Source organism: Myotis yumanensis, unplaced genomic scaffold, assembly GCF_028538775.1.
Source record: "Myotis yumanensis isolate MYYU_CA2020_CCGP unplaced genomic scaffold, mMyoYum1.0.hap1 SCAF_17, whole genome shotgun sequence".
NCBI lineage: Eukaryota > Metazoa > Chordata > Mammalia > Chiroptera > Vespertilionidae > Myotis > Myotis yumanensis.
Window position 1 is genome coordinate 43,362,480 of NW_027223768.1, and position 8,628 is coordinate 43,371,107.

An 8,628-nucleotide genomic window follows, 5' to 3' on the forward strand; every position below is an offset into this window, starting at 1 on the left:
GAAAAACCCAAACAGGCCTATACCCAGGCACATCATAATTAAATGCCAAAAATTAAGGACAAAGAGAATTTTAAAGAGAAAAGAAAACTGTTACCTACAAAGGAGTTCTCATAAGGCTGACACTGATTTCTCATCAGAAACTGTTCAGGCCAGAAGGGAATGGCATGAAGTACTCAAGGTAATGAAAAGGAAGGATCTGAGACCAAGATGACTATATCCAGCAAGGCTATCATTCAAAATAAATGATAAAATAAAGAGCTTCCCAGGCAAAAACAACAACAACAACAAAACTAAAAGAGTACATCACCACCATCACCACCAAGCCAGCATTACAAGAAATGCTAAAGGGACTGCTGTAATGAGAAAAAAAAAAATAGAGAGGGAAACTTAGGCATACAGAATTAAACGGCAATAAATAAGTACCTATCAATAATAACCTTAAATGTAAATGGATTAAATGCTCCAATCAAAAGATGTAGGGTAGCCCTAACTGGTTTGGCTCAGCAGATAGAGTGTCGGCCTGCGAACTCAAGGGTCCCAGGTTCGATTCTGGTCAAGGGCATATACCTTGGTTGCAGGCATATACCCAGTAGGGGGTGTGCAGAAGGCAGCTGATCAATGCTTCTTTCTCATCGATGTGTCTAACTCTCTATCCCTCTCCCTTACTCTCTGTAAAAAAATCAATAAAATATATTTTAAAAAAAGGATGTAGGGTAGCTAAATGGATACAAAAGCATGACCCAACTATATGCTGTCTACAAGAGACCCACCTCAGAGCAAAAGAAACACACAAGATGAGAGTGAAGGGATGGGAAAAATTTTTCTATGTAAATGGAAAAGAAAAAAAGTTGAGGTAGCAATACTCATATCTGACAAAACAGACTTTAAAATGAAGGCCATCGCAAGAGACAATAAAGGTTACTACATAATACTAAAGGGATTGATACAACAAGAGGATATAACCCTGGTAAACTTATATGTACCCAACATAGGAGCACCTAAATATATAAAAAATAATTCTAGAGAACTTTAAGGGAGAGATCAATACTGTCATAGTAGGGGACTTTAATACCCTGCTGACTTCACGGAATATATCTTTCAGACAAAAACTTAACAAAGAAACAGTGACCCCAAAGGACACACTGGATCAGATGGATTTAATTGGCATTTATAGAACATTTCACCCCAAAGCTACAGAATATAAATTCTTCTCAAGTGCACATGGATCATTCACAAAGGTAGACCACATGTTAGGACACAAAAGAAGTCTCTACAAGTTCAAGAAGATTGAAGTCATATCAAACATCTTCTCAGATCACAGTGAAATGAAATTAGAAATTAATTACAGTAAAAACACCCAAAAACATTCAAACTCATGGAGGCTAAATAGTATGTTATTAAGCAATAAATGGTTACCAATGAGATCAAGAAAGAAATAAAAAAAAAAACCTTCCTGGAAACAAATAAAAATGAACACACAGCCCGGCTGGCATGGCTTCGTGGTTGGGCATCCACCTATGAAGAAGAAGGTCATGGTTCGATTCCTGGTCAGAGCCCAGGCCCAGTTTGCGGGCTTGATCTTGTGTGGGACATGCAGGGGGCAGCTGATCAATGATTTTCTCTCATCATGGATGTTCCTATCTCTCTCTCCCTCTCCCTTCCTCTCTGAGATCAATAGAAATGTATTTTTAAAAATGAACACACAGCAATCCAAAATCTCTGGGACACAGCAAAAGCAGTCCTGAGAGGGAAGTTCATAGCACGACAGACCCACCTCAAAAAACAAGGAAAATTGAGGACTCTTTCCCCCTCCCCACGTGGGAGTCTGTGCTGTGAGATTCTTTCCCTTTCTCCACGTGGGAGTCTGTACTTGTTCTTCAATAAATTTCCACCTTTACTATAAAAAACAAGAAGAAGAAAAATCAGCAATAAATTATTTAACCCTACGACTTAAAGAGCTAGAAAGTGAATAACAAGAAAAGCCCAGAGTAAGTAGAAGGAAAGAAATAATAAAGATTGGAGCAGAAATGAATGCATAGAGATTAAAACAACAATATAAAAAGTCAATGAAACCAAGAGCTAGTTCTTTTAAACAATAAACAACATTGATGAACCATTAGCCAGACTCATCAAGAAACAAAGAGAAAGGGCTCAAATAAATAAAATAAAAAATGAAAGTGGAGAAATAGCCACTGACACCATAGAAATACAGAGGATTGTAAGGAAATACCATGAACAACTCTATGCCAACCAGCTGGATAATGTGGATTTGATTGACAAATTCCTAGAAAAATATAATCTCCCAAAACTGAATCAGGAAGAATCAGAAAACCTGAATAGGCCAATAACAACTGAGTAAACAGAAGCAGTAATCAAAACACACTCAGCAAACAAAAGCCTGGTTCCAGACGGCTTCACTGGGGAGTTTTACCAAACATCCAAAGAAGAACTAACACCTCTACTCCTCAAACTATTTCAAAAAATCCAAGAGGAAGCAATACTTCCAAGCTCCTTTTGTGAGTCAGTTAGGATACTAACTCCAAAACCAGGTAAAGACACTACAAAGAAAGAGATTTACAGGTCAATATCCCTGATGAACATAGATGCTAAAGTCCTCAACAAAATATTAGCAAATTGCATGCAGCAATATATTAAAAAGATCATACACCATGACCAAGTGGGACTTATTCTAGGGATGCAGGCTGGTACAATATTTACAAATCAATAAATGTGATAGATCACAAACAAATGATAAAAGACAATCACATGATCATATTTATAGACATAGAAAAAGCATTCAACAAAACCCAACATCCATTTTTGATAAAACTCTCAGCAAAGTGGGAATAGAGGCAGCATATCTCAACATGATAAAGGCCATATATGACAAACCTACAGTGAACATCATATTCAATGGGCAAAAACTTAAACGATTTCCCCTAAGAACAGGAACAGTACAGGGATGTCTGCTTTCACCACTCTTATTCAACACTAGAGGCCTGGTGCACAAAAATTCATGCACTGGAGTGGGGGGAGGGGTCCCTCAGCCTGGCCTGCCCCCTCTTACAGTCCGGAGCCCTCAGGGGTGGGAGGTGACCCGGAGATCAGGGGAAGGCGATGCCTCATAACACCTCTGCTGCTGCCACTGCCGACAGCGCAAGCCCAGGATAACTCTGACAGTGGGGGGCCAAAAGGTGGACTTCCTTGTGGACACGGGACCCACCTTCTGTGTTCTGCAACAGCTGGTGGGTCCAGTCTCTAAGACCAAAATCCCCATCAAAGGGGCGACTGGAAAAGTAAAATCCTGCCCATGGACTGAAGGTCGGATCAGTGACCTAGGAAACGGTTTAGTTACTCACTCATTTCTAGTAATGCCAGAGTGCCCTTACCCTCTGCTAGGCCATGAATGGCTGAGTAAATTACGGGCCACAATCTCCTTTGAAGGGCCAGGGCCAGAGATCAAGTTACAAGACCCAGGGACTATAGGGATATATCTCCTCACACTGCCCTTACAGGAGGAATATTTACTACATGAGGAGGAGCCGGGGGGAGTCTCAGCAGATGCCTATCTCCAACAACTAAAACAGACTATCCTGGGAGTTTGGGCGGAGGACAATCCGCCAGGGTTAGCTAAACACCGGCCTCCAATTGCAGTCCAGCTGACCAGCAGTGCCACCCCAGTCAGAGTCCGGCAATACCCAATGAGCCAGAAAGTGAGAGTAGGAATCACCAAGCACATTAAGAGGCTGAAAGAGGCTGGAATCTTGATTCCTTGCCAATCTGCTTGGAACACTCCCCTGTTGCCAGTACATAAACCAGGGACTGAGGATTTCAGGCCAGTACAGGACTTAAGGGAAGTAAACAAGAGGGTTCAGACTATCCATCCCACGGTTCCGAACCCTTACACTCTTCTCAGCCTCCTCAAGCCAGAACACCGGTTCTATACTGTTTTAGACCTAAAGGATGCCTTCTTCTCCCTTCCCCTGGCAAAGCAGAGTCAGCCTATCTTCGCCTTCGAGTGGGTTGACCCAACAGAGGGAGAGTCTGGACAGTTAACTTGACTAGGTTACCACAGGGTTTAAGAACTCACCCACTCTGTTCGATGAGGCCCTAAACCAAGACCTCTGGGAGTTCCATCAGGACCATCCACGGGTGACTCTGCTCCAATATGTAGGTGACCTCCTACTGGCCATGGAGGAGGAACAGGACTGTAGGCAGGCCACTCGAGAGTTGCTGACCACCCTGGATCAATTGGGGTATCGGGTCTCAGCCAAGAAAGCTCAGCTATGCACTACCCGAGTGACATATTTGGGTTACAACATAGAAGAGGGTAGGTGAACTTTATCCAGTAGCAGAATAAAGGCCATCTTGTCAATCCCCAGGCCCACCACCAAAAGGCAAGTCCGGGAGTTCCTCGGGGCAGTGGGATATTGCAGGCTATGGATACTAGGTTTTGCAGAAATCGCAAAACCACTATACTCTGCAATGGGGGGAAAGGAGCCTGCCCTAGTCTGGACGGAAAAGGAGGAAGAAGCTTATAAGAAACTGAAAGAGGCCCTGGTGAGCGCCCCGGCACTCGCCCTGCCAGACCTAACCAAACCATTCGAGCTATATGTAGCTGAGAACAAAGGGGTGGCGAAAGGGGTCCTCACACAACCCCTAGGACCATGGAAACGCCCCGTTGCTTATCTCTCTAAGAGACTTGACCCAGTGGCCTCGGGATGGCCTAACTGCTTGAGAGCCATTGCAGCCACCGCCCTGTTGGTAAAGGAAGCCTCAAAGCTAACATTTGGCCAAAATCTCCAAGTGGTTGCCCCGCATGCAGTTGAGACCTTGTTAAGGAGCCCCCTGGAGAGATGGATGTCCAACGCCCGCATTACCCAGTACCAGGTGTTACTGCTATACCCACCACGAGTCAGCTCCCTGAAAACAGCTGCCTTAAATCCGGCCACACTCCTCCCTGACGAGGAGGCAGAGGCCCCTTTACATGACTTCGAGGAGACACTGACTACTCTCACTTCCCTCCGCAAGGGCCTTGTGGACCAGCCCCTGCAGAACCTGGATGAGACCCTCCACACGGACAGGAGCAGCTTCATAGAGGAAGGTACCCGGTATGCGGGGGCGGCAGTGGTAAAACAGGAGGAGGTTCTCTGGGCACAAGCCTTAGGATGAGGCACCTCAGCCCAAAAGACAGAACTCATAGCACTCACTCAGGCCCTCCGGTGGGGAAAGGGAAAAAGCGTGAACATTTACATGGACAGTCGGTATGCTTTCGCCACTGTACCTGTGCATGGGGCCCTCTATCAGGAGAGGGGTCTCTTGACCTCAGTAGGAAAGGACATTAAAAACGCTCCTCAGATACTTAACCTCCTGGCAGCCATATGGGGGCCAAAAGAAGTGGCAGTAATTCATTGCCGAGGGAACCAGAAGGGTAATAGTCCCGAAGCACAGGGAAATCGGTTGGCAGACCAAACCACCAAGGAAGTGGCTAAAAGACCAGTAGGGCCCCTAAAAGGTCTCATAGCCCTGCCAGCATGAAGGCTCCCAGAGAAGCCTACTTATCTGCCGGAGGAGCAGAGGCTAGCTGAGAAGCTAGGGGCCCGGGAAGGAGAGGCTGGATGGCTAATGCTACCAGATGGGAGGCCTATAATGCCAGAAGCCCTGGGGCAGACCATCACTTCCCAGACCCACCAGAGTACCCACCTGGGGGGAACGAAGCTATCAGAACTACTGGGAAGAGAATTTTACATCCCAGGGCTCCAGAAAATATCCCAAGACTTGGCTAGAAGGTGCCAAGTATGTGCCCCGGTGAACCAAGGGCCCCCTGTTGTGGCTGCGCCGGAGCAGCAATTCCGAGGTCAGAACCCTGGAGAACACTGGGAAGTGGACTTCACCGAGATACCAGGCGGACAAGGAGGGCATAAGTACCTGCTGGTTTTCACTGATACCTTCTCTGGCTGGCCTGAGGCATACCCAACCAAGGCAGAGACAGCACAGGTAGTAGTTAGGAAACTCCTCACTGAAATTGTCCCCCGGTTTGGCCTACCACTATACATGGGGTCCGACAATGGCCTGGCGTTTATTGCCAAAGTTACACAATCTATAGTTAAGGCCCTGAGGGTTACCTGGAAATTGCATTGTGTTTATAGACCACAGAGTTCTGGACAGGTAGAGAGGATGAATCAGACCTTAAAGGAAACCTTAACTAAGTTAAAATTAGAGACTGGCGAAAACTGGGTAAGTCTCCTTCCTTTTGCTCTCCTCAGAGCTAGATGCACCCCGTATATAAAAGGACTCACCCCTTTTGAAATTATGTTTGGCAGGCCACCACCTCTTCTTCCCCGCCTAAGGGAGGAAGATCTTGCCCGGCTGTCTACGCGAAATTTGCTTAAGTCCTCACAAGCTTTGCAGAGCAGCGCCACGTCGGCACAACAGGTGGTGAGAGCCGTAGGGGAGGAGGACGCGCTGAGATCCAGTCCAACGCAGCCTGCCTTCTCTCTGGGTGATCTCGTTTGGGTGAAGCGCCACGACCCTGGCAGCCTGGAACCTAGATGGGATGGACCCTACCAGGTGGTGCTGAGCACTCCAACCGCCATCAAAGTCGCAGGAAAGAGGCACTGGATCCATCGTACGCAGGTTAAGAAGGGGAACAACAGCGTCGAGGGATGGCAGGTCCAGAAGACCGGAGACCCTGTACATGTGCACCCAGACTCACTTGGTGTTCTTCCTGACTCTCCTCCTCTGTTTGCAGCTGGGACTGGGAAATCCCCATCTGGCCAAAAATTACTCTTGGGAGGTCACACACACTATTGATGGGACTGTTATAGGCTCTGTTGAGTAGGGGCACCCGTCATCCGGACAGATCTCTGTAAACTGTTTGGATTAAACTGGGGAAATTCCTGTAGCCAAACCGCATCGGCCGGGTATGGCTCAGGGAGCCATCCCCAGGTCACCAGAGCCAGAGGTTATGGGTGCGGAGACCTGGCCCTAGAGCAAGAATTGTGGCACACTTAACACTATGCTTGCCCCCGGGAAGGGGGTAGTAACTGTGGAGGAGAGGGCAACTTTTACTGTGCCTTTTGGGGTTGTGAGACCCTAGTCCTATGGAAAAAAACCCTCACTGACAAGCTCCTCCGTCTGACCAGAGAGGTTCGACCTGGGGCCCCAAAGAAGAACTGCACTGTTGGAAATTGTAAGTCCGTCCTCCTCTTGCCTTTCGCCTGGTAGACTGACCAATGGGAAGGGGGAAAGACATGGGGACTAAGACTCTATGTCAGCAGCCGAGACCCTGGCCAACTCTTCACCATCCAACGCTGGAATCTTCCCCGGCGGCTCAACCCGATTGGCCCCTTGTGTCCCCTAGACAAGCCAGGGAGGCCGAGCCTGCCACAACACCCAGCCCCAGCCAAGCCTCTTGGTTCCCCTGAGTCACCAAAGTCCAGGAGCCCCAGCCCTACTCCACCTGCAGCCACAACCCCGCCAGCCCTTGAGGACCTACAACAGCTTTTGGGTACAGGCACAGGAAAACCAAACCGGCAGCTGCTGGGAACCCTAGACTTAATGTTTTCTTTCCTAAATCGCACCTCCCCAAACCTGACCGTGGATTGCTGGCTGTGCCTTAACCCTGAACCCACTTATTAGGTTGGGATAGGGGCAGGGGCCCAGCTCGGGAAGGACGCCTCTGCCATCAGGAACCTTTCGGCAGAAAGTCTGCCAGACGGACTGTGTATGTGGGGACACAAACACCCAGGACTTACTCTTGGGGACATCCTGAACCCAGGGACTTGCATGTACCCTATGAACTACCTCCTTGGCAGTGCCACCTATGCAGATCTATGTAATTCATCTATCATACTTCCAAAGAATTATACAGGAGAGACCCTCACCTACTTAGTAGCGCTGAAAGGAACTTGGTGGGCACGTACAACTGGTGTAACCCCTTGCATCTTCTTTCCAGTCCTCCAGAATCTGACAGACCCTGGACTATGCATTCTAACTCATATCCTCCCTCAGGTGTACTACTATTTGGGAGAAGGGGGTCGAGAACACTTAAACCTCGAACCCAGGAGGGCTAAAAGGGCCCCCATCCTAGTCCCCCTCCTTATGGGAATAGGACTAGCAGGATACACGGCCATCGGAACAGCTGCCCTAGCAACCTGCCACCAAAATTATAAAGAGTTAAGTAGGCAGATAGATCAAGATTTAAGCTCTCTCGAAAAATCCATTGGCCAGCTGGAGGACTCCCTCAGTTCGCTCACAGAGGTAGTATTACAAAACAGACGAGGCCTAGATCTGCTTTTCCTAAAACAGGGAGGCCTCTGTCTGGCCTTAGGGGAGACCTGCTGTTTCTACACCAACCACTGGGGGGTAATCAGGGATAGCCTTAGCCAGCTGCGAAAATGGCTGGCTGACCGAGAAGAGGCTAGAAGGGCCGAGGGCAATTGGTACGAGAATTTATTTTCCTGGTCCCCTTGGCTAACTACCCTGCTCTCCTCCTTGGCAGGACCAGTCGTTCTGCTCCTCCTAGGGCTACTATTCGGCCCCTGCATTGCCAAATGCCTCCTCAATTTCATACAAAATTGAATACAGGCTGTAAAGTTGATAGTTTTACACATCCAATACTCCAAA